This window comes from Bos indicus x Bos taurus, unplaced genomic scaffold (genome assembly GCF_003369695.1).
Source record: "Bos indicus x Bos taurus breed Angus x Brahman F1 hybrid unplaced genomic scaffold, Bos_hybrid_MaternalHap_v2.0 tig00003858_arrow_arrow_obj, whole genome shotgun sequence".
NCBI lineage: Eukaryota > Metazoa > Chordata > Mammalia > Artiodactyla > Bovidae > Bos > Bos indicus x Bos taurus.
Window position 1 is genome coordinate 1 of NW_020867747.1, and position 25,927 is coordinate 25,927.

Sequence of the window (25,927 nt, forward strand, 5' to 3'; positions counted from 1 at the left end):
ATCATCTTTCCATTTAGTAGAACACAGAGCTCTATTCTTTGTATTTTGCCTAGGGATTAGCAATGTCCTGGTTCAGATGGCAAGGTATCGCCGCGCAGGAGATTGGGGTTCGATCCCTGGGTCCGGAAGATGCCTCCCGTAGAAGGAAATGGCAACCCACTCCAGTATCCCGCCTGGGAAATGCCACGGACAGAGGGCCTGATGGGCCGCAGTCCATGGGTCGTATCAAAGTTGGGCTCAATCCACAACTACGAACAGAAGTAATTCCAAGACCACACTCAAGGTGTGTGGTGTGTGTGTGTGTGTGTGTGTGGTGTGTCTGTATCTCCCTCTTGCCGTCTGGGAGTCTGTCTCGAATCTTCATGTATTTCTGCCTCTGTATCTCCTGACAAGCCAGCCGCCGGCGCGTTCGTCTGGCCCCGGCCGTCTCCCAGGCGCTCTGGTCTCTGCTGAGGAGCTTGCGCAGCCAGCTTGTCCTCCCTTGGCGTGGGTGCGTGCGAGTGTCTGTGTGTCTGTCTGTGTGCCTGCCTGTGGCTCGTCTGCTCTCTCAGGAAGGTCGAGGGCTTGGCGTGGGGGCAAAGGGGGGGCCTCGGTAGTGCGAAGGGGAGGGGCTGAGGCGCTCCGCTCGACCGCGCCTTCCTGGCTTCTGCTGGGTTTGGGCACCGGACAGGTGCCGCGCAAGTTGGGCGCTCAAGTTTCGCTGCGCCTAGGCCCGCAGGAGGTTCAGAGGCCCCTGGGCCGCGGGGGTTGGGAGGCGGCGGGCGCCGAAGACCGACACCTCCGGGGCCGCGCGGGCCTGAGCAGCGCATGGGATCGGGGGGAGGCCCCGCTCAGCGAGCGCGGCCGGGTCTGGAGTGGCCGCGGGTGGGAGGGCGCCGAGACCTCCACACCCCTCAGCCCAGCCCCTAGGCCCCGCGCGCACGCACGCACGCACGCCCTCCCGGTCAATGGGGGGTCCTGGAAGCCCCTCGGGCCCCCGGGCCCGGCCAGGCGCTTGCTGCTCTGGTGTTGGCGGTGTTCGGGGGGGCGGGCCGGCGTCAGCAGGCTGGAGTCCGGTCGCGGGTCGTGCGGCTCAAGTACAGCACGCCCCGCGACGAGAGGTGTGGCCCGTTGGCCCGACCTGCAGGGCAGAGCGAAAGGGAGGCGAAGCGCAAGGCTCTTAGGGCGCCCCGAGCCAACCGCCACCGTCTCAGGCCCTATCAGCCTGAAGGCGCCCGATCTCGTCTGATCTCGGAAGCTAAGCAGGGTCGGGCCTGGTTAGGATCTTGGATGGGAGACCACCTGGGAATCCCGGGTGCTCGAGGCTTTTTGCCTACCAGAAGAGGTCCTTTAGCCCCCGCCGCGCGTCCCGATTCTTGGATCCCCCCCGCAGCCCCAGCCCCTCCCGGGCCGCGGGGAGCGGGTGGCCGGGGCCCCGACTCGCGCTGCAGACCTGGGTTGCCTCCGCGCGGCCCGCGAGCCCCTCCGCATTCGCATTCGGCTTCCAGGACACCCGACGACCGGCAGTCCCGTCTCCATCTGGGGCTCCTTTGGCTTGCCTCAGGCAATCCCGGGGCTTGCACCGACTCAAGCCAGATCCCCAGCACCCCCCCCCACCCCCTGCCTCGCAGGCCATCGCGCATGCGCATGTGCGCGCGCACGCACAGATAGATGTGCCCAAACGGGGCATCTATCTTGTTCAATTATACTGTGGGTGGATCTATGCCTGGGAGTCGGACTGCTGAACCATAATCTACTTCCACTTTTAGTTCCTTCGGGAACCTCCATAATCTTTTCCATACCGGCTCTACCCACGCCCATTCCTACTCACCGTGGAGGAGAGTTCCCTTTGCTCCACATCTTCTCCAGCTGTGGTTATTGACAGACATCGCAGTGAGGCCCAATCGGACTCATGTGAAGTGGTCCCTCCTTGGAGTTTGGAGTTGAGCCTCTCCAATCATTAGTGATGTGGAGCAAGATGACCTTTTGGAAATGCAGATGCAATGCTGTCACCTCCCTGCTCCAACGGCTCTCGTATTTTCCCAGCATATTGAAGATACGACCACTTCCCTTCAGGCTTGCTCCTCACGTTCTTCTCTGATGTCTTTTGCCTGGAATGCCCTCTGCACTCTTTGGCTTCCATCCCATAGGGCATTTTTCGTTTCTTGAATGTCCTAAGTTTCCCTGGTCACATAGCCTTCCAAGATGCTATTTTCCCTGCCTGAAATTCTTCCTGCATCTCAACCCTGGTTTACCTAGGTTCAACCTATGGACCTCAACGAAATGGTGCCTCTGGAAAGCCTTCCCTGACACCCAGGTTTTGTGGTGAGGGAAGAGGCCCCTCTATAGGTTCTCAAAGGATCTGCCTGTCATGTATCATTAGAGTCGTCTCAGTGAAAGCAGGAACTCTGTGTCTTCTTCTCTCCGCCTTCTATTCCCTGAAACTTATTACATGCCTCCTAGCTCATCGTAGGTGCTCAGTATTTACTTAGTGTGTGAAAGACAGAAAAGCTCTTGGAAGCCTCAAGGGGTCACTTGGCTCGGCACTTTTGATCTCTGTGTATATTTGGCGAGTCAATTCTTTCCTTTCCTGGGTTGATGTGTACACTATATTCGAGGCACAATCTAAGGCATGAAGACATATCCATGCATAGAGGTTCTTGCTTTCAAGGAACTCGTACAGCAGATTTCTACAAGTTAGGGCTTTTCAAATGCTCTAGAAGCATGTGAACGTTCAGTATGCTCCATTTTCATTTCAAAGAAAGATCGTTTGACTTCCATAGCAAAGGTGGAGACCTTCCAACGTTGAGTCCAAGACTTATACCTTGACCATTTCAGGCAAGTCTTGTGGTTCCTTCTGGAGGTGTGTGGCTCTTGCAGAAATGTGAAGATCTTCTGTTGGGGGCCAGAGTGAGGTACTCCGCCCATGGCAAAGGTCATGAGGAAGGAGGCTCGACATACGCAAAGGCGGGATCGAGCCTCAGGAGTCCCCCTGGAAATCCTCGAGCATCTACCCCCATAACCAGAGCCTGCCTACTTTACTACTTTGTGCTCACCTACACCTCTGACTTTACGGGGGGCTGTCCCCCACCACCTCTTTTGGAGAAGGAGTTAACTTAGAGCTCCAGTTTATAATAATTCCTGGGCGTGATAAGAGTGTTTTAACCTACAAACTCCTCTGAAGGTTCTCTGGCCTGCCTGACAGGCTTGTCCGGCCACATGTGATCGCTCACAGCCTCCCAACCGTGAGAGGCACAAGATGCTTTAAACCTTCTAAAAACAGGTTCCTTAGAAAAGTTAGAAAACTATTAGTATAAGTATAATGGGCTAATTAGAAATTGTGTTGGTGAAGGGTTTTTCATTTGTTGAGCCAATGTTTGTTGCTAAGTCTCCATATCCCCTGCCCTTACACACATTAATGAATATATAGAATTAACCTTTGATATTAATCACGTTAGACCTTAGGCTAAGTAAATTCTTTCCTTAACTAAAACCCACTACACCCTCACCCTGTAGGAATGTAACTTTATTTGGGTGGCGTCTGTTTTGAGAATAATCAGCCCTGGAGAAATAAGTGTCCTGATTGACTGACCGCTGTCACAAGGAGAGGGTCGTAAATTGTCAGCAGGGCCCCCTGGCCAGAAGATGATGTAACACCCCTAAGACCTCTGTATACATTTGTGTGAAGCACCTGACTTTAATGAAAGTCAGGACTGCTGTCCCCATGTGACTTTTGCATAACATCTCAGTGTATAAAAGTAGACCATGGAAAATAAAGAATTGGGATCAGTTTCTCAAAATACTGGTCTCCCCATGTCGCTCTCTCTCTCACTCTGGTTGAGTCTCCATCTGGAGCGCGGAACCCACCATGCTTACTAATTATGCCTGGGCTTCTAAGATCCGACCGGGGAGGCCTCAGTGTCTCCTCTCCTTCGGGAGAACGGAAGGATGCCTGCGGCCTACGTAAGTGGTGCAAACTTCTTGTCTTGAAGTTTTATTGGTCTCCCGCGTAAACCAAGCCACTCAGCCTCTTTTCTCCACTGAATTTTCCTACTGAGCTATCCTCATCCTATTACTCTTTATATCTTTGATAAAATATTTAAATAAATAAATAGGTCGCCGACACCGTCCCCGCTTCGAATACCCTGGATCAGCCGGGGCAGGACCCCGGCAATCTTCCATCGTCCTCAGACTTTGGTGTCATTTGCAATCATCCAGAAAGCTTCCAGGTCTAGGTTCCAGACCACCACCACACACAGTCAGTAGTCAACGGAGTGGATTCCAGGAATACGCATTGTTCACCGGCATTACCGTTGATATTGTTGCTGCACACTCAATGCAGTGGGCAGGGCCTGGATTGTCCACTGGGTCTCATGTGGAATGGAAAGAAGGGCTCCCCACCCCCCACAGACCCCCCACCCCCACTGTTGACAGCCTTGTGACGAGAAACGGTCCCCGAAACAAGAATCAGACAAAGCAGAGAAGCCCAGGTGATAGTCCTTGAGATGAAGGAACTAAGCAGCTGGTTGAGATGGCAACAAGGGGAAAGGTTGCTCTTTTTGTCTGCCCCTCTACTCCTTTCTTCCTGGACACCTTAGGGCTTCGTCATGGAGATTTGAAAGAAAGTGCACAAAAGTCATATGTGTTGTATCAAGATTTTGAATTTAACCATCTCTCAAAAAGGAAGAGAGCTTCACCTGCACATGTTTCTTTCAAAAACGTCCATTGCTTTTCAATTCTAGGGTTTCTCTCTTGCCTTGTTCACTTAGCCTTAATAGTAAAAATCAACGAAAACTACATAAAGATTCACAGATACCAAAAAGGACAGCTTCTGTTTCTGAAATCATCTTTCCATTTAGTAGAACACGAGCTCTATTCTTTGTATTTTGCCTAGGGAATTAGCAATGTCCTGGTTCAGATGGCAAGGTATCCCCACCCAGGAGATTGGGGTTCGATCCCTGGGTCCGGAAGATGCCTCCCGTAGAAGGAAATGGCAACCCACTCCAGTATCCTCGCCTGGGAAATGCCACGGACAGAGGAGCCTGATGGGCCGCAGTCCATGGGTCGTATCAAAGTTGGGCTCAATCCAGCAACTACGAACAGAAGTAATTCCAAAGACCACACTCAAGTGTGTGTGTGTGTGTGTGTGTGTGTGTGTGTGTCTGTATCTCCTCTTGCCGTCTTGGAGTCTGTCTCGGAATCTTCATGTATTTCTGCCTCTGTATCTCCTGACAGCCAGCCGCCGGCGCGTTCGTCTGGCCCCGGCCTCTCCCAGGCGCTCTGGTTCTGGCTGAGGAGCTTGCGCAGGCCAGCTGTCTCCCTTGGCGTGGGTGCGTGCGAGTGTCTGTGTGTCTGTCTGTGTGCCTGCCTGTGGCTCGTCTGCTCTCTCAGGAAGGTCGAGGGCTTGGCGTGGGGGCAAAGGGGGGGCCTCGGTAGTGCGAAGGGGAGGGGCTGAGGCGCTCCGCTCGACCGCGCCTTCCTGGCTTCTGCTGGGTTTGGGCACCGGACAGGTGCCGCGCAAGTTGGGCGCTCAAGTTTCGCTGCGCCTAGGCCCGCAGGAGGTTCAGAGGCCCCTGGGCCGCGGGGGTTGGGAGGCGGCGGGCGCCGAAGACCGACACCTCCGGGGCCGCGCGGGCCTGAGCAGCGCATGGGATCGGGGGGAGGCCCCGCTCAGCGAGCGCGGCCGGGTCTGGAGTGGCCGCGGGTGGGAGGGCGCCGAGACCTCCACACCCCTCAGCCCAGCCCCTAGGCCCCGCGCGCACGCACGCACGCACGCCCTCCCGGTCAATGGGGGGTCCTGGAAGCCCCTCGGGCCCCCGGGCCCGGCCAGGCGCTTGCTGCTCTGGTGTTGGCGGTGTTCGGGGGGGCGGGCCGGCGTCAGCAGGCTGGAGTCCGGTCGCGGGTCGTGCGGCTCAAGTACAGCACGCCCCGCGACGAGAGGTGTGGCCCGTTGGCCCGACCTGCAGGGCAGAGCGAAAGGGAGGCGAAGCGCAAGGCTCTTAGGGCGCCCCGAGCCAACCGCCACCGTCTCAGGCCCTATCAGCCTGAAGGCGCCCGATCTCGTCTGATCTCGGAAGCTAAGCAGGGTCGGGCCTGGTTAGGATCTTGGATGGGAGACCACCTGGGAATCCCGGGTGCTCGAGGCTTTTTGCCTACCAGAAGAGGTCCTTTAGCCCCCGCCGCGCGTCCCGATTCTTGGATCCCCCCCGCAGCCCCAGCCCCTCCCGGGCCGCGGGGAGCGGGTGGCCGGGGCCCCGACTCGCGCTGCAGACCTGGGTTGCCTCCGCGCGGCCCGCGAGCCCCTCCGCATTCGCATTCGGCTTCCAGGACACCCGACGACCGGCAGTCCCGTCTCCATCTGGGGCTCCTTTGGCTTGCCTCAGGCAATCCCGGGGCTTGCACCGACTCAAGCCAGATCCCCAGCACCCCCCCCCACCCCCTGCCTCGCAGGCCATCGCGCATGCGCATGTGCGCGCGCACGCACAGATAGATGTGCCCAAACGGGGCATCTATCTTGTTCAATTATACTGTGGGTGGATCTATGCCTGGGAGTCGGACTGCTGAACCATAATCTACTTCCACTTTTAGTTCCTTCGGGAACCTCCATAATCTTTTCCATACCGGCTCTACCCACGCCCATTCCTACTCACCGTGGAGGAGAGTTCCCTTTGCTCCACATCTTCTCCAGCTGTGGTTATTGACAGACATCGCAGTGAGGCCCAATCGGACTCATGTGAAGTGGTCCCTCCTTGGAGTTTGGAGTTGAGCCTCTCCAATCATTAGTGATGTGGAGCAAGATGACCTTTTGGAAATGCAGATGCAATGCTGTCACCTCCCTGCTCCAACGGCTCTCGTATTTTCCCAGCATATTGAAGATACGACCACTTCCCTTCAGGCTTGCTCCTCACGTTCTTCTCTGATGTCTTTTGCCTGGAATGCCCTCTGCACTCTTTGGCTTCCATCCCATAGGGCATTTTTCGTTTCTTGAATGTCCTAAGTTTCCCTGGTCACATAGCCTTCCAAGATGCTATTTTCCCTGCCTGAAATTCTTCCTGCATCTCAACCCTGGTTTACCTAGGTTCAACCTATGGACCTCAACGAAATGGTGCCTCTGGAAAGCCTTCCCTGACACCCAGGTTTTGTGGTGAGGGAAGAGGCCCCTCTATAGGTTCTCAAAGGATCTGCCTGTCATGTATCATTAGAGTCGTCTCAGTGAAAGCAGGAACTCTGTGTCTTCTTCTCTCCGCCTTCTATTCCCTGAAACTTATTACATGCCTCCTAGCTCATCGTAGGTGCTCAGTATTTACTTAGTGTGTGAAAGACAGAAAAGCTCTTGGAAGCCTCAAGGGGTCACTTGGCTCGGCACTTTTGATCTCTGTGTATATTTGGCGAGTCAATTCTTTCCTTTCCTGGGTTGATGTGTACACTATATTCGAGGCACAATCTAAGGCATGAAGACATATCCATGCATAGAGGTTCTTGCTTTCAAGGAACTCGTACAGCAGATTTCTACAAGTTAGGGCTTTTCAAATGCTCTAGAAGCATGTGAACGTTCAGTATGCTCCATTTTCATTTCAAAGAAAGATCGTTTGACTTCCATAGCAAAGGTGGAGACCTTCCAACGTTGAGTCCAAGACTTATACCTTGACCATTTCAGGCAAGTCTTGTGGTTCCTTCTGGAGGTGTGTGGCTCTTGCAGAAATGTGAAGATCTTCTGTTGGGGGCCAGAGTGAGGTACTCCGCCCATGGCAAAGGTCATGAGGAAGGAGGCTCGACATACGCAAAGGCGGGATCGAGCCTCAGGAGTCCCCCTGGAAATCCTCGAGCATCTACCCCCATAACCAGAGCCTGCCTACTTTACTACTTTGTGCTCACCTACACCTCTGACTTTACGGGGGGCTGTCCCCCACCACCTCTTTTGGAGAAGGAGTTAACTTAGAGCTCCAGTTTATAATAATTCCTGGGCGTGATAAGAGTGTTTTAACCTACAAACTCCTCTGAAGGTTCTCTGGCCTGCCTGACAGGCTTGTCCGGCCACATGTGATCGCTCACAGCCTCCCAACCGTGAGAGGCACAAGATGCTTTAAACCTTCTAAAAACAGGTTCCTTAGAAAAGTTAGAAAACTATTAGTATAAGTATAATGGGCTAATTAGAAATTGTGTTGGTGAAGGGTTTTTCATTTGTTGAGCCAATGTTTGTTGCTAAGTCTCCATATCCCCTGCCCTTACACACATTAATGAATATATAGAATTAACCTTTGATATTAATCACGTTAGACCTTAGGCTAAGTAAATTCTTTCCTTAACTAAAACCCACTACACCCTCACCCTGTAGGAATGTAACTTTATTTGGGTGGCGTCTGTTTTGAGAATAATCAGCCCTGGAGAAATAAGTGTCCTGATTGACTGACCGCTGTCACAAGGAGAGGGTCGTAAATTGTCAGCAGGGCCCCCTGGCCAGAAGATGATGTAACACCCCTAAGACCTCTGTATACATTTGTGTGAAGCACCTGACTTTAATGAAAGTCAGGACTGCTGTCCCCATGTGACTTTTGCATAACATCTCAGTGTATAAAAGTAGACCATGGAAAATAAAGAATTGGGATCAGTTTCTCAAAATACTGGTCTCCCCATGTCGCTCTCTCTCTCACTCTGGTTGAGTCTCCATCTGGAGCGCGGAACCCACCATGCTTACTAATTATGCCTGGGCTTCTAAGATCCGACCGGGGAGGCCTCAGTGTCTCCTCTCCTTCGGGAGAACGGAAGGATGCCTGCGGCCTACGTAAGTGGTGCAAACTTCTTGTCTTGAAGTTTTATTGGTCTCCCGCGTAAACCAAGCCACTCAGCCTCTTTTCTCCACTGAATTTTCCTACTGAGCTATCCTCATCCTATTACTCTTTATATCTTTGATAAAATATTTAAATAAATAAATAGGTCGCCGACACCGTCCCCGCTTCGAACACCCTGGATCAGCCGGGGCAGGACCCCGGCAATCTTCCATCGTCCTCAGACTTTGGAGTCATTTGCAATCATCCAGAAAGCTTCCAGGTCTAGGTTCCAGACCACCACCACACACAGTCAGTAGTCAACGGAGTGGATTCCAGGAATACGCATTGTTCACCGGCATTACCGTTGATATTGTTGCTGCACACTCAATGCAGTGGGCAGGGCCTGGATTGTCCACTGGGTCTCATGTGGAATGGAAAGAAGGGCTCCCCACCCCCCACAGACCCCCCACCCCCACTGTTGACAGCCTTGTGACGAGAAACGGTCCCCGAAACAAGAATCAGACAAAGCAGAGAAGCCCAGGTGATAGTCCTTGAGATGAAGGAACTAAGCAGCTGGTTGAGATGGCAACAAGGGGAAAGGTTGCTCTTTTTGTCTGCCCCTCTACTCCTTTCTTCCTGGACACCTTAGGGCTTCGTCATGGAGATTTGAAAGAAAGTGCACAAAAGTCATATGTGTTGTATCAAGATTTTGAATTTAACCATCTCTCAAAAAGGAAGAGAGCTTCACCTGCACATGTTTCTTTCAAAAACGTCCATTGCTTTTCAATTCTAGGGTTTCTCTCTTGCCTTGTTCACTTAGCCTTAATAGTAAAAATCAACGAAAACTACATAAAGATTCACAGATACCAAAAAGGACAGCTTCTGTTTCTGAAATCATCTTTCCATTTAGTAGAACACGAGCTCTATTCTTTGTATTTTGCCTAGGGAATTAGCAATGTCCTGGTTCAGATGGCAAGGTATCCCCACCCAGGAGATTGGGGTTCGATCCCTGGGTCCGGAAGATGCCTCCCGTAGAAGGAAATGGCAACCCACTCCAGTATCCTCGCCTGGGAAATGCCACGGACAGAGGAGCCTGATGGGCCGCAGTCCATGGGTCGTATCAAAGTTGGGCTCAATCCAGCAACTACGAACAGAAGTAATTCCAAAGACCACACTCAAGTGTGTGTGTGTGTGTGTGTGTGTGTGTGTGTGTCTGTATCTCCTCTTGCCGTCTTGGAGTCTGTCTCGGAATCTTCATGTATTTCTGCCTCTGTATCTCCTGACAGCCAGCCGCCGGCGCGTTCGTCTGGCCCCGGCCTCTCCCAGGCGCTCTGGTTCTGGCTGAGGAGCTTGCGCAGGCCAGCTGTCTCCCTTGGCGTGGGTGCGTGCGAGTGTCTGTGTGTCTGTCTGTGTGCCTGCCTGTGGCTCGTCTGCTCTCTCAGGAAGGTCGAGGGCTTGGCGTGGGGGCAAAGGGGGGGCCTCGGTAGTGCGAAGGGGAGGGGCTGAGGCGCTCCGCTCGACCGCGCCTTCCTGGCTTCTGCTGGGTTTGGGCACCGGACAGGTGCCGCGCAAGTTGGGCGCTCAAGTTTCGCTGCGCCTAGGCCCGCAGGAGGTTCAGAGGCCCCTGGGCCGCGGGGGTTGGGAGGCGGCGGGCGCCGAAGACCGACACCTCCGGGGCCGCGCGGGCCTGAGCAGCGCATGGGATCGGGGGGAGGCCCCGCTCAGCGAGCGCGGCCGGGTCTGGAGTGGCCGCGGGTGGGAGGGCGCCGAGACCTCCACACCCCTCAGCCCAGCCCCTAGGCCCCGCGCGCACGCACGCACGCACGCCCTCCCGGTCAATGGGGGGTCCTGGAAGCCCCTCGGGCCCCCGGGCCCGGCCAGGCGCTTGCTGCTCTGGTGTTGGCGGTGTTCGGGGGGGCGGGCCGGCGTCAGCAGGCTGGAGTCCGGTCGCGGGTCGTGCGGCTCAAGTACAGCACGCCCCGCGACGAGAGGTGTGGCCCGTTGGCCCGACCTGCAGGGCAGAGCGAAAGGGAGGCGAAGCGCAAGGCTCTTAGGGCGCCCCGAGCCAACCGCCACCGTCTCAGGCCCTATCAGCCTGAAGGCGCCCGATCTCGTCTGATCTCGGAAGCTAAGCAGGGTCGGGCCTGGTTAGGATCTTGGATGGGAGACCACCTGGGAATCCCGGGTGCTCGAGGCTTTTTGCCTACCAGAAGAGGTCCTTTAGCCCCCGCCGCGCGTCCCGATTCTTGGATCCCCCCCGCAGCCCCAGCCCCTCCCGGGCCGCGGGGAGCGGGTGGCCGGGGCCCCGACTCGCGCTGCAGACCTGGGTTGCCTCCGCGCGGCCCGCGAGCCCCTCCGCATTCGCATTCGGCTTCCAGGACACCCGACGACCGGCAGTCCCGTCTCCATCTGGGGCTCCTTTGGCTTGCCTCAGGCAATCCCGGGGCTTGCACCGACTCAAGCCAGATCCCCAGCACCCCCCCCCCACCCCCTGCCTCGCAGGCCATCGCGCATGCGCATGTGCGCGCGCACGCACAGATAGATGTGCCCAAACGGGGCATCTATCTTGTTCAATTATACTGTGGGTGGATCTATGCCTGGGAGTCGGACTGCTGAACCATAATCTACTTCCACTTTTAGTTCCTTCGGGAACCTCCATAATCTTTTCCATACCGGCTCTACCCACGCCCATTCCTACTCACCGTGGAGGAGAGTTCCCTTTGCTCCACATCTTCTCCAGCTGTGGTTATTGACAGACATCGCAGTGAGGCCCAATCGGACTCATGTGAAGTGGTCCCTCCTTGGAGTTTGGAGTTGAGCCTCTCCAATCATTAGTGATGTGGAGCAAGATGACCTTTTGGAAATGCAGATGCAATGCTGTCACCTCCCTGCTCCAACGGCTCTCGTATTTTCCCAGCATATTGAAGATACGACCACTTCCCTTCAGGCTTGCTCCTCACGTTCTTCTCTGATGTCTTTTGCCTGGAATGCCCTCTGCACTCTTTGGCTTCCATCCCATAGGGCATTTTTCGTTTCTTGAATGTCCTAAGTTTCCCTGGTCACATAGCCTTCCAAGATGCTATTTTCCCTGCCTGAAATTCTTCCTGCATCTCAACCCTGGTTTACCTAGGTTCAACCTATGGACCTCAACGAAATGGTGCCTCTGGAAAGCCTTCCCTGACACCCAGGTTTTGTGGTGAGGGAAGAGGCCCCTCTATAGGTTCTCAAAGGATCTGCCTGTCATGTATCATTAGAGTCGTCTCAGTGAAAGCAGGAACTCTGTGTCTTCTTCTCTCCGCCTTCTATTCCCTGAAACTTATTACATGCCTCCTAGCTCATCGTAGGTGCTCAGTATTTACTTAGTGTGTGAAAGACAGAAAAGCTCTTGGAAGCCTCAAGGGGTCACTTGGCTCGGCACTTTTGATCTCTGTGTATATTTGGCGAGTCAATTCTTTCCTTTCCTGGGTTGATGTGTACACTATATTCGAGGCACAATCTAAGGCATGAAGACATATCCATGCATAGAGGTTCTTGCTTTCAAGGAACTCGTACAGCAGATTTCTACAAGTTAGGGCTTTTCAAATGCTCTAGAAGCATGTGAACGTTCAGTATGCTCCATTTTCATTTCAAAGAAAGATCGTTTGACTTCCATAGCAAAGGTGGAGACCTTCCAACGTTGAGTCCAAGACTTATACCTTGACCATTTCAGGCAAGTCTTGTGGTTCCTTCTGGAGGTGTGTGGCTCTTGCAGAAATGTGAAGATCTTCTGTTGGGGGCCAGAGTGAGGTACTCCGCCCATGGCAAAGGTCATGAGGAAGGAGGCTCGACATACGCAAAGGCGGGATCGAGCCTCAGGAGTCCCCCTGGAAATCCTCGAGCATCTACCCCCATAACCAGAGCCTGCCTACTTTACTACTTTGTGCTCACCTACACCTCTGACTTTACGGGGGGCTGTCCCCCACCACCTCTTTTGGAGAAGGAGTTAACTTAGAGCTCCAGTTTATAATAATTCCTGGGCGTGATAAGAGTGTTTTAACCTACAAACTCCTCTGAAGGTTCTCTGGCCTGCCTGACAGGCTTGTCCGGCCACATGTGATCGCTCACAGCCTCCCAACCGTGAGAGGCACAAGATGCTTTAAACCTTCTAAAAACAGGTTCCTTAGAAAAGTTAGAAAACTATTAGTATAAGTATAATGGGCTAATTAGAAATTGTGTTGGTGAAGGGTTTTTCATTTGTTGAGCCAATGTTTGTTGCTAAGTCTCCATATCCCCTGCCCTTACACACATTAATGAATATATAGAATTAACCTTTGATATTAATCACGTTAGACCTTAGGCTAAGTAAATTCTTTCCTTAACTAAAACCCACTACACCCTCACCCTGTAGGAATGTAACTTTATTTGGGTGGCGTCTGTTTTGAGAATAATCAGCCCTGGAGAAATAAGTGTCCTGATTGACTGACCGCTGTCACAAGGAGAGGGTCGTAAATTGTCAGCAGGGCCCCCTGGCCAGAAGATGATGTAACACCCCTAAGACCTCTGTATACATTTGTGTGAAGCACCTGACTTTAATGAAAGTCAGGACTGCTGTCCCCATGTGACTTTTGCATAACATCTCAGTGTATAAAAGTAGACCATGGAAAATAAAGAATTGGGATCAGTTTCTCAAAATACTGGTCTCCCCATGTCGCTCTCTCTCTCACTCTGGTTGAGTCTCCATCTGGAGCGCGGAACCCACCATGCTTACTAATTATGCCTGGGCTTCTAAGATCCGACCGGGGAGGCCTCAGTGTCTCCTCTCCTTCGGGAGAACGGAAGGATGCCTGCGGCCTACGTAAGTGGTGCAAACTTCTTGTCTTGAAGTTTTATTGGTCTCCCGCGTAAACCAAGCCACTCAGCCTCTTTTCTCCACTGAATTTTCCTACTGAGCTATCCTCATCCTATTACTCTTTATATCTTTGATAAAATATTTAAATAAATAAATAGGTCGCCGACACCGTCCCCGCTTCGAATACCCTGGATCAGCCGGGGCAGGACCCCGGCAATCTTCCATCGTCCTCAGACTTTGGTGTCATTTGCAATCATCCAGAAAGCTTCCAGGTCTAGGTTCCAGACCACCACCACACACAGTCAGTAGTCAACGGAGTGGATTCCAGGAATACGCATTGTTCACCGGCATTACCGTTGATATTGTTGCTGCACACTCAATGCAGTGGGCAGGGCCTGGATTGTCCACTGGGTCTCATGTGGAATGGAAAGAAGGGCTCCCCACCCCCCACAGACCCCCCACCCCCACTGTTGACAGCCTTGTGACGAGAAACGGTCCCCGAAACAAGAATCAGACAAAGCAGAGAAGCCCAGGTGATAGTCCTTGAGATGAAGGAACTAAGCAGCTGGTTGAGATGGCAACAAGGGGAAAGGTTGCTCTTTTTGTCTGCCCCTCTACTCCTTTCTTCCTGGACACCTTAGGGCTTCGTCATGGAGATTTGAAAGAAAGTGCACAAAAGTCATATGTGTTGTATCAAGATTTTGAATTTAACCATCTCTCAAAAAGGAAGAGAGCTTCACCTGCACATGTTTCTTTCAAAAACGTCCATTGCTTTTCAATTCTAGGGTTTCTCTCTTGCCTTGTTCACTTAGCCTTAATAGTAAAAATCAACGAAAACTACATAAAGATTCACAGATACCAAAAAGGACAGCTTCTGTTTCTGAAATCATCTTTCCATTTAGTAGAACACGAGCTCTATTCTTTGTATTTTGCCTAGGGAATTAGCAATGTCCTGGTTCAGATGGCAAGGTATCCCCACCCAGGAGATTGGGGTTCGATCCCTGGGTCCGGAAGATGCCTCCCGTAGAAGGAAATGGCAACCCACTCCAGTATCCTCGCCTGGGAAATGCCACGGACAGAGGAGCCTGATGGGCCGCAGTCCATGGGTCGTATCAAAGTTGGGCTCAACCCAGCAACTACGAACAGAAGTAATTCCAAAGACCACACTCAAGTGTGTGTGTGTGTGTGTGTGTGTGTGTGTGTGTCTGTATCTCCTCTTGCCGTCTTGGAGTCTGTCTCGGAATCTTCATGTATTTCTGCCTCTGTATCTCCTGACAGCCAGCCGCCGGCGCGTTCGTCTGGCCCCGGCCTCTCCCAGGCGCTCTGGTTCTGGCTGAGGAGCTTGCGCAGGCCAGCTGTCTCCCTTGGCGTGGGTGCGTGCGAGTGTCTGTGTGTCTGTCTGTGTGCCTGCCTGTGGCTCGTCTGCTCTCTCAGGAAGGTCGAGGGCTTGGCGTGGGGGCAAAGGGGGGGCCTCGGTAGTGCGAAGGGGAGGGGCTGAGGCGCTCCGCTCGACCGCGCCTTCCTGGCTTCTGCTGGGTTTGGGCACCGGACAGGTGCCGCGCAAGTTGGGCGCTCAAGTTTCGCTGCGCCTAGGCCCGCAGGAGGTTCAGAGGCCCCTGGGCCGCGGGGGTTGGGAGGCGGCGGGCGCCGAAGACCGACACCTCCGGGGCCGCGCGGGCCTGAGCAGCGCATGGGATCGGGGGGAGGCCCCGCTCAGCGAGCGCGGCCGGGTCTGGAGTGGCCGCGGGTGGGAGGGCGCGGATACCTCCGAACCCCTCATCTCAGCACCCAGGCCCCGCGCGCACGCGTATCCTGCCAGTTACTTCCTAGCACCAAACTGATTTTTCCTCAACATTGTTCAGTGCCTGTCATGGAGGGAAAGAGGGAGAGTTACTGAAAAAATATTCAAAGTCTCTTATAGGAAAATATTTTGAAATATTATATTTTAGAAGTATAGACTAGTAAATTTTTTTTAAAGTATTCATCCTATTATGTACAGGCTGTAAAATGCTATCAAGGGGCACTCTTGGATAAATACTTTAAAATATACGAGTCATTTTGGCCTGTGTGAAACAGACTAAATAGCCTAAGCCATGAGTTCCGTTTTAGTCTTAACTCAGATCAACTCGTGGTGGTGGTGGTGGTGGTGGTGGTCATTCGTTAAGTCGTGTCGGACTCCTTGTGACCCATGAACTGCAGCACGCCAGGCTTCCCTGTCCTTCACTATCAAAGAGCCCTGTCTTTTTCACTATCAAAGAGCCCTGTCTTTTTCGGCTACTGTTGTAAATCCCGTAGACTAGCTGATAAACAACAGAAAGTTGTTTCTTGTAGTCCTGGAGGCTGGGGAGTCCCAAGATCATCAGCAGGTGCCACGTCTGGTGAGTCATGTTTCCTGGTTCCTAGACTGCCTGCTGCTTCTCCCTGTCCTCGCAGCACGGGAGCCCATTCCTTCCTGGCCTGACCCCTCCCAGAGTGCCTGCCTCCTAGGATCATCACCACATGCGGGGTGAAGTTTGAGGGCCCATAAACTGTCAGCCCATTGCAGTCCCTAAGTATACTCTGCATTATTTCAGTCTTTTGAAATAATTCGAGCTTTCCTAATAGCCCAATACATGTTCTTTTTGTTATATGTTCGTTGGGCTCTTGAAAATAATATGTATCAGTGGGAATGCAGTGTTCCGTGTGTATCAGTTACATCAGGTATGTCACTCATGTAATTCAGCTTCCAGTAGCCACGTTGAGTAAAAGCAGAAGTAGGTGAAATTACCTGTAATATATTTTATTTTAACACACCCCAAATATTATCATTTCAGTGTGTAATCAACATGATAAAACCTAATGCAATAGTTCACGTTCTTTTTTTCATGCTAAGTCTTTAAAATCCAGCATGTGTTTCAGGCTTGCAGTGCATCTCATTGTAGAGCCAGCCACATTTCAGGTACTTCATGGTTGCTGGTGACTATGTACCAGGGAGCCCAGTTCCAGGAGAGATGTGTCTTTAACGTCTCCCACTGGGATTATGAACTCGGCTGTTACTCCTTTTCTATTTCTGTCAGTTTTTATGTATTGATATTTTGAGGTTATGTTATTAGGTACATTCAAGTTTAGAATCCTCATCTTCTTGCTAGACTGAACTTGTATCAGTATGAGATGTTCTTTTTTATTGCTAGTAATGCTTCTTTCTTTAGACATTATTTGACAGTGATGTTGCCACATCAGTTTTCTGTCCGTGTTAGCTTGGGTATCTTTTACTTTCACCTGTCTAAAAGACCTTCCATCTTAACATGTACCTCTGAATAGTGTATAGTTTTCACTGGAATCAGTTTGAGTATTGGCTCTGTTTATAATGTTGATATTTCAGTGTGTAGACACCATGTTGCTGTGTGATTTCTGTTTGTCCCACCTAGTCTGTGTTCTTTGCTCTTGCCTTCTTTTAGAAGTATGAAGTGTTTCTCTAGTTCTGTGCTCCTCTGTCAGGTTGTTGGGTGTACATTTGCAGACACAGCGTGTGTTTTACATTCAAGTCTAACTTAGTACTCTTACTGCCTCCCTGACACGACTGTTTCCTCCTTGTCACTGTCACACTTTAAACGGTTAGATATATTTTTGGCATTAACATCATTGTTTTGTAGAGTTAGTATTTACCCTCACAGTTACCTCATTGTTGGTCTTTACTTGTTTTTTATATTTCCATCAGAGACAACTTTTCTTTTTCCCAAAGCACTGCCTTAATATTTTTTTTTAGTTCATGTGTGTGGGTGATGAGTTGTCTCATTTCCATTTGCCCTCAAAGTCTCTATTTTGCTTTCACTTTCGAAGAGAGTTTTTGTTGGATGTAGAATTCCAGGTTGGTGGTTATTTGTTTTTCAGCATTTTACAGATGCCAGTCCATTATCTTCTCACTTCCTTGTTCTTGGAAAGTCAGCTCTCAGTGTTGTTGTGCCGTTAAAAGCCACACCCTTTTTCCTCTGAGTGCTTGAACATTTGCTTCTTGCCTTAGGCACCCGCAGAGCTGCTGAAACCAATGTGTGGTTTTCATTTTTGACTCAATGGTCTGATTCTTGAACCAACTCTTACCACTGTCCCTGTCAGTCAGTTCAGTCGCTCCATGTCTGACCCGTTGCAACCCCATGGGCTGCAGCACGCCAGGCTTCCCTGTCCATCACCAACTCCTGGAGCTTGCTCAAGCTCATGTCCATCGAGTCGGTGATGCCATCCAACCAGCTCATCCTCTGTCGTCCCCTTCTCCTCCTGCCTTCAGTCTTCCCCATCATCAGGTTCTTTTCCAATGAGTCAGCTCTTTGCATCAGGTGGCCAAAGTATTGGAGCTTCAGCATCAGTCTTTCCAATGAATATTCAGGACTGATTTGCATTAGGATTGACTGACTGATTGGATCTCCTAGTAGTCCATGGGGCTCTCAAGAGTCTTCTCCAATTCCCCAGTTCAGAAGCATTGATTCTTTGGCATTCAGCCTTCTTCATGGGCCAACTCTCACATCCATACATGACTACTGGAAAAACCATAGCTTTGACTAAATGAACCTTTGTTGGCAGAGTAACGTCTCTGCTTTTTAATATGCTGTCTAGATTTGTCATAGGTTTCCTTCCGAGGAGCAAGCATCTTTTAATTTCACCATCTGCAGTAATTTCGGAGCCCAAGAAAATAAAGTGTGTCACTGTTTCCACTGTTTTCCCATTTATTTGCCATGAAGTGATGGGGCTGGATGCTATGATCTTCATTTTTTGAATGTTGAGTTTTATGCCAGCTTTTTCACTCTCCCCTTTCACTTTCACTAAGAGGCTCTTTAGTTTCAGCCCCTGGAGGCATTTCTTATTCCCCTTTCTGTCTTTTCTCCACCATGAGGGTCCCCATTTATAGTTTTTAACAACATAGTTTAACAACAGATTCCTTCAATACATTCTATCCCTTTTCCCTCTTATATATATATTGTAACCGATCCGTCCTTCAGTTCACTGATCGTCTCTTCAGCTACATCCAATCTGATGTTAAGCCCAGAGACTGAGTTCTTAAATTCAGTCACTGTTATTGTAAAGTTCTAGATTGGTTTTGATTCTCAGAAATTTTTCCTTTTGTCAAGTATATTTTTGAACAGGTGACATTTGCATCTGATACCTCTAGCATACCTCTGATACGCTGATATATATCTCATACCTCTGGATCTGGTTCAGTTCTTTTTCTCTTGGTCCTGTTTGTTGTTACACCCTCTTTTGCTTGTTTGGTTGCATGTTGGACATTATGTTTGGAAAACCCTAGAGGTTCTGAGTGATGCTGCGTTCTCCAGAGTTTCCTCTGACGCAGACCTCCAGTGGGGACAGAGCTGTCTGTTCACTCAGGGCCTGAGGGACTTGAGGCTTGGGGGTCCTTTTAAGCTCAGTCTCAGCAGCCTTCACCCACCTTCCCCCCGACCCCAGGGAGGAGCTTTCCAGCGTCTCCAGTGTCTGGAAGCCTGGGGTGCCTCCCAGGGCCCCGCGTTCTCGGCAGGTCCTGAAGCCCACCGTCTCTCCTGAGCACCAGGAAGTGACTGATAGTCAGCGCTCAGCCGGTTTGGGCAGAGTGTTGGGTACGTTTTCTGACATCCAGACTGACTCGTCAGGCCTGCGCTTGACTTTTTGTCTCCACAGCCCAAGGAACCCTCCAGAGCTGTGTTAGCCAGCCCCCTCTGCTTGACTTTTTCCCTTCCTTTTCTTCACAGAGTCAGCTTTGCTCAGATGCCCCGAGGGAACGAGCGGCCCTCTCAGTCTCCAGCTCCCTCACTGAGCTTCGCTTGTGTTTGAAATCTTGGATTGTGGCTGCCTAAGGACCTCTTTTAAACCTTATTTAGCTTTTCTAGCTCTTGGTAGGCTGACCTACAAGATGCTTGCGTCTGTCACTGGAAGTGGAGACACCCTGGGGGGGGGGTCTTCTGTCATCTGAAGCCACATGTAACAGTCACAGTAATTGTCTTGATCAAGTTAATTTGATACCAGGGAAAACAAGAACCAGGGGTCCTTGCTTGGTACCCATGGCTGTGTTTCTGGTCAGAGTCCCCAGCTTGCCTGGGCTGTTTCAGTGCCACGTGAACTTGGGAAGGAGGTGGAGCAGGCGGCCCACGCGGCCTGGAGACAGAGGAGCCGGTCTCCCCTCTGCCCTTGCCCCTGGCGGCCCAGGGCAGGCCTTGCATTGCCGGGCTGCTGGTGGTGGAGGCCAAGGCTGAGGAGGGAGGGGTTACGTGACCTGTATTCTGTGACATGGTCACACGTGGGTTTTCTTTTTCAGTTTGAAAAAATGACTGCTTTTAGTCTTCCCTCCAGTTTCACTTTAAGGTGGAAAATGAAGATTTTATTCGTAAAGTTGAGCACAGTGACCTTACAGTCTTTTTGAAAGCAACAGTTGATGTTTTAAGAACACATCTCAGAGAACTCCAGTAGATAAAGCTAAAAAAAGAGAACGTGTTCAGGGTGAACTGCGGGCAGGACCCCAAACTGTACCCTGTCTCTCCCAGAGTGTGTAATTGCTGAGATGGGTGGATATAGGACCCAAAGCACCCTGGGGACCGAGGTCCTCAAATGACAGCAGAGGGCCGGGCTGAGCCAGGAGCAAGTGGCCTGTGCCCTGGCGAGTGGAGAACCGCGAGGGTGGGAGTGGAGCCAGGAGAGGGGTGGGAGACTCAGGCGGGGTCTGGGAGGTGCTGGCTGTCGCGGCTCGAGGCAGGGACACCCCTGAACCTCCACCATGCAGTCCCCACAGGGCAGAGTCGTCTGGCAGCCGAGGGTCGAAGTAAAGAGGGCGAGTTCACAGCAGGTTGAATGAACCCCTGTACCCACTGTGGGTTCATTTTAAGTGCCTGGAGTGAGGTTGGTCAAGCCCTTGCTGAGCTCGAGTGAGGGTTCCGACAGGGAGGACCGAGCTCAGGGTGAGAGTGAGGGGCAGCTAGCGTGGTGAGTCCTCCTCAGCTGAGTGGGTTCTGGGGACGCCCTTGAGTTCAGGGCTGCCCTTTCAGTAGCCTCACTGGAGGCTTGTTTGGGGGGTAGAGGGGGCAGAAGCCCACTTAGAAGACGTGCTCATTCCCAGGGGTGGTGGTTTCTGAAGGAGTTTATACTGGTTGGTTCGACTGTGACCCAGTACCTTGCAGGGTCGTATTTGACAGGGGGCCTGAGCTGTGGGCACAGCCTGCCTTCTCCTGCACTCCGCACTCAATTGTTGACTTTTTGGCAGCCCCTCTCCCCTCTCTGCACCCTTGACAGTGGACCTGAGCCCAGCCCCCCTGTTGCCACGGAGCCCCTTGTGACCGAGTGGGTTCCAGTTCTGGGCTCCTGGGAGATGTGCTGGAGGCGGAGCCTTCATGCCATTTGGTGGTCATAGTGTGAGAGCAGTGGTCATAGTGTGAGAACGGTGTGTGTGAGAGTGGTGTGTGAGAGCAGTGTGTGTGAGAGTGGTGGTCGTAGTGTGAGATTGGTGGTGATAGCTCGGTAGCCGAGGTATCCTACCGTGAAACAGCGGTTGCCCCCGAGTCGGGGGCTGCCCCTATCCGCGAGGATGGGTCGCAGAAGGGCCCGCCTTTGGGCGTTATTCCAGCGCTGCAACCCCAAGGCAAAGGCGAAGACTAGGAAGGACTTGGCCTCGGCCCACGTCCTGGAAGCAGAGCAGCCTGAGGTGAGAGCAGCCGGGGGCTGGGCCCGTCAGATTGGCCCTCACCCGGCGAAGCATTGGGGTTGTGTTTCATTTTGTTAGCATGGTTGTGGGCCCTGCCGGCCAGGGCATTCTGGCCTTAGTGGGCAGGATCGACCCCAGCAGGTTTACCTTGTAAGAGGTTGTGCAGTTGCTGCATGGAGGATGGGCGGGGGCCCCACAAGAAGGGAAACACTGGCTGGAGAAGTCACTGGGGCACATGGACTGAGCTATAGAGTCAGTCCTTGAAGCAGAAAGGGTAAGGCCCTTAATGTCTCCCTTCTTGCAAAGAAAGGATATACGGGCTGGAGGAATCTCTGGGGCATGAGGATCAAGCTAGAGAGTCAGTCCTTGAAGCAGAACGGCTAAGCCCGTTAATGTCTCCCATGTTACAAAACACACACCAGTGTGTCCAGTATTTTAATGACAGGTACCTACTGCTTACGTGTATGACATACACCCTCATAGCTACACATGTCTACTGCATGCCTCTTACAAGTGCTGGGCACTGTTCTGGGTGCTGAAAACTCAGTATGTAGTAGTGGATACGTAGCCCAGGATTTTTTTAATTTCTGCAAAGAAAAATAGAAGAACGAAAGACCCCGTGTGGTTCAGTTTGAGCAAGTTCACCACGTGGATGGCCCCGCATGCACGCAAATTGTGGTAAAGTACATATAACATAAATTTAACATTTTAACCGGTTGATTGAATGACTGGGTGGCTTCTGTGGAGTCAGGCTAACAGATGGCTTTGAGGTGCCATCCGCCTTTTTCCCAGAGGAACACTCCAAAGCCTCGTGGCCTTGTAGACCTTCCTTTTTTTCTTCACTTTCCCCAGTGGCTCCAGGTCTGTGTGTCGTTTAAGAATCTCTTTATCCACTTTGTTGTTAGGTTTACGTTTTGGAAAGTTTCTCAAATGTCCCTGGGTCTTGAGAAGGCAGGCTTGGATTCCAGGTTCTCTCCTGCCGCATGCCTGCCAGGTCGAGGTGGAGGCTGAAGGCCGGTCTGAGTTGTGGTGGTCTGTGTGGTCTTGGGGTCAGTGGACCCCTCTTCTCTGGAGGGGCATGGAGATCCTTTGTGTGGAGCCTGGAGAGACTTGGCAGGGTCAGTCTTCACAGTCTCGCTCTCTTTTTAATTTATGTTTGCATTTAGTTTCTCATTTAACTGTTTTCTAGGAATTTCCAACTCCCGAAGGATACACCTACAGGGAGCAGCTTTGTAAAGCCAAAGAGGAAATCGCTCAGCTGAAAGCTGAAAGAAACAACACCAGGGTCAGTAGGGGGATTCTCACGTGTTGACATTTGCCCCGCGGGGGTCACCGCTGGCCTCCGTGTGCTGTCTTTAAACTTTGTCTGATTTTCAAGTCATTTTCCACATCTTCCCGCTGAACAGACCAGGGTGGATCAGTTCTGGGTTCTCATACCTTGCTTCAAATTTCTGATGAGAGCTAATGTAATTTTAGTACATATGAGGGGGGAGTTCTCTTAACTTACATTTTTGTCCACGCTACACTTTGTGTGGGATCTTAGTTCCCCGACCAGGGGTTAAAACCCATGATCCTTGAAGAAGTGTGGAGTCTTAACTACTGGACCCCTGGGGAAGTCCACTCTAACTTTCGACGGAACTGGCAGGATTCCGACGTGCCTTAGCATGTTTCCGGCTATAGCGTGAGGCTGAGAGGAGTTATCGGCCCGGAATTCAAGCATGAGGTTGAAGGTGTTCCTTTGGCCCTGCCCTGCAGCTGCTGCTGGAGCACCTGGAGTGCCTGGTTTCGCGATATATTCCACCCGTCGGGATGACAGCAGGCAAGCGGCAGGCGCAGTCCCCAGCCGGCATGAGGAGTGAGGTGGAGGTGCTCAGGGCGCTGAAATGGCTCTTTGAACACCACAAGGCCCTGGACGAGAAGGTACCAGCCATCCGGCCGTCCTGGATTTGTACACTTGCTGCCTTGTTAGGCGGATGATGCACATATTTATGTAACTAGTTGACTTTTGAGCGTCTTGAATTCTTGTATATACATTTTTTTCTGTAAGAATTCAGAGTTTTATATGGTTAAAAAGCGTTGCCTGCATACATGCTCAGTCGTGTCCGAATCTTTGCAACCCTGTGGACTGTAGCCCACCATGCTCCTCTCTTCATGGGGCTTCCCAGTCATGAATACTGGAGTGGGTGGCCATCTTCTACTCTAGGGAATCTTCCTGACCCAGGGATCGAACCTGCCCTCGTGCATTGGCAGGCGGATTCTTTACCACTGAGCCACCTGGGAAGCCCCCAGTTAAAAAGTATTAGTTGGCATGAATGTCTCAAGATTTATTATATTCTGTATATCAATTTGCAGTTAAAAACTGGGTAATAATTAATTTAGGAGAACATTTTGTTCTCTCAAACTTAGAATTTAAAGCTGTTAACAAGCAGATTCTCTTGATGTTAAGATCAATGAGAGACATTCAAGGTATTCTGTGACAGTATCCATGTATTAGGGTGAGTATACACTAAGAAGTGTACTAACGTATATACACACATCAACACACAGTGACTCGGCCCCTTTGATTTGAGTTGAGAGCGTGATTACGAGTAGCACTCGAAAGGTGTAGTTTGTTAGAAGAAGAATTAGGTGCCACACATAAAGAGGTAAGTTTGATCAGTCTTTGTGTAATTTCCGTGAAGGGTTTGTCATTTGAATCCTTTCATTTTAAAAAAGAATGAAGGCTGTAGTGGTGGGCATCAGATGTTATTTATCTTTCTGATTGAGGACCCGCCCACCAGGGTTATTTTAATGAGTAGTAAACTAGACTTGTGGCTCAGAGTTGCAGGATCTCTTAAGTACCCCTTTGTCCAGTAGAAGACAAATTCTGACTCTAATCACCTGGTGGTATTCGGGATGGATAGCATCACCATGTATTTTCTTTTTATGTTGTGTTTTCAGTTTAGAGTTGAGTTTTCCAGGTGGAGTTTTGCTGTCTTTACTTATTTCTTAACTCTGATTCAATTTTTTTGGTTTTAGCAGATGATTCTTTCAGAGGAGAATAACCAGGAAAAGATACTAACGGACAGGGTGCTTGATGTACATCATGAGCAAGAAAACATGCCAAACGCCAATGGAAAGGCAAGTCCTTGGTCTCGCTCTCTGTCTGGTTCTCGTCTTACCATCCAGTCTGTGCGGGGCTGTTGGGACCTCTCACCGATGCACCATGTAGGTTTGAGTGGCCACGAGGGTCCTGTGAGCTCCCAGAGCGCAGAAGGCAGTTTTGACCTCACAGATTGCCCGGAAGTACTGTGTTCCCTCCCTCCCAAAACCAGGCTGTGTAAGGCTTCCTTTCCCCCTTAGAGACCCTCCGACGGCTCTCTAAGCCACAAGGAAGACATGGTTAAGAAGATGGAGCTCCAGGAAATCATAGAGAGGCAGTTGCGGGAGCAGAGCCAGATGGAGGAGCGCCTGGCAGCCCTCTCTGCCCACGTGAAACATCTGGAGGAGGACCTGGACACGGCCAGGAAGGACCTCCTCAAGTCCAAGAACATGAACAGAAAACTTGAGCAGGACATCCGCGAAGTGAGTGACTGCAGCTGTGTCTGTTGTCCTGAGGTGGAATGTGGGTTTCTTGTTCTCCCGGGGATCTCAGCCTTGGGATGGCTGCGTGAGTAAGAGCAGAGCACTGGACAGACCACAACTGGCTGCCTCCCTGCCTCCGCGTCGAGGTCTCTGGGGTAGAAGAGGCCTGGTCCAGGCGGTCCGTTGGCAGTGGACCAACATGAGGGCAGCCCTGACGCTGTGCCGCACCCTGGGTGTGGACTCCTCATTTCCACAAGTTCTAGGGGGCCCACTGTGTTCCTTTTTTAAAAATTCATTCATCCATTCATTCATTTATTGGCGTATAGTTGCTTTACACTGCTGTGTCAATTTCTGCTGTACAGCAAAGTGAATCAGTCATCTATCTATCTATCTATCTATTTACGTGTCTGTCTCTCTTTTAGATTTCCTGCCCATTTGCTTCACCACAGAGCACTGAGCAGACTTCCCTGTGCTGTACACTAGGTCCTCACTCGTTGACTTTATGTGTAGTATCAGTGCTGTATATATGTCAACCCGAGTCTCCCGGTTCATCCCCGCCCCCCGCCCCCCGCAACTGCCTGTCGAATGTGTTCCTGATGATGCTGAAATTTGCTTCTGATTCACTCAGGCGAGTCTGGTGACACCTGTGGAGCCTGTTCTCTCGGAGAGATGGGAGCATGCTGTGTGGGCTCTGCTGAGGCAGCTTGCCTGGCCATCTTCTCGAGTTTTCTGAGGTTCCGCTCCTTGAAGGGATGTGTGACAGTGATACCGGCGGTCAGACAAGTCGAGTGGTGTTTGCTCACCCTCAGATCCTCAGGCCCGAGCTGTGTAACCATGTGGAATCGTGATGTCTCTGGCGGTCATGTCTGCGGGTGTCCTGATTTATGAGAAACTCCCTAGCGGTCACTGTGAAAACAGAGAGTGCTGGGGACTCAGGCCTCTTCCTGTGAGCCTCGCCTCTCCTCTGTGCACAGACAGACAGCACCCACCCGGCCCACCCCTCTCCCGTGAGACCGTCTCAGAGAGAACCCCTCCAACATGTGGTACAGCAGGTGTACTTGTTTAGTAGCTTGGTGTGAGTAATTCTGTGTGAGAACTCAAAACAGAAATATTTGCACAGGTTTGCATAAGCTA

The 25,927-nt window shown here is 51.5% G+C and overlaps 1 long non-coding RNA gene and 3 pseudogenes across 1 annotated transcript; all 4 read left to right on the top strand.

Moving 5' to 3' along the window:
• The first annotated feature begins 1,186 nt into the window (after positions 1-1,186).
• On the top strand, positions 1,187-1,306 carry LOC113889170 (annotated as a pseudogene).
• Positions 1,307-6,005: 4,699 nt separating this feature from the next.
• LOC113889171 lies at positions 6,006-6,125 on the top strand (annotated as a pseudogene).
• A 4,699-nt stretch (positions 6,126-10,824) lies between these two features.
• On the top strand, positions 10,825-10,944 carry LOC113889172 (annotated as a pseudogene).
• Positions 10,945-22,418: 11,474 nt separating this feature from the next.
• Positions 22,419-24,333, top strand: LOC113889169. The gene is made up of 3 exons (XR_003510163.1): positions 22,419-22,514; positions 22,985-23,149; positions 24,251-24,333. It is a non-coding gene; the product is annotated as an uncharacterized LOC113889169 (long non-coding RNA).
• The last annotated feature ends 1,594 nt before the right edge of the window (positions 24,334-25,927 follow it).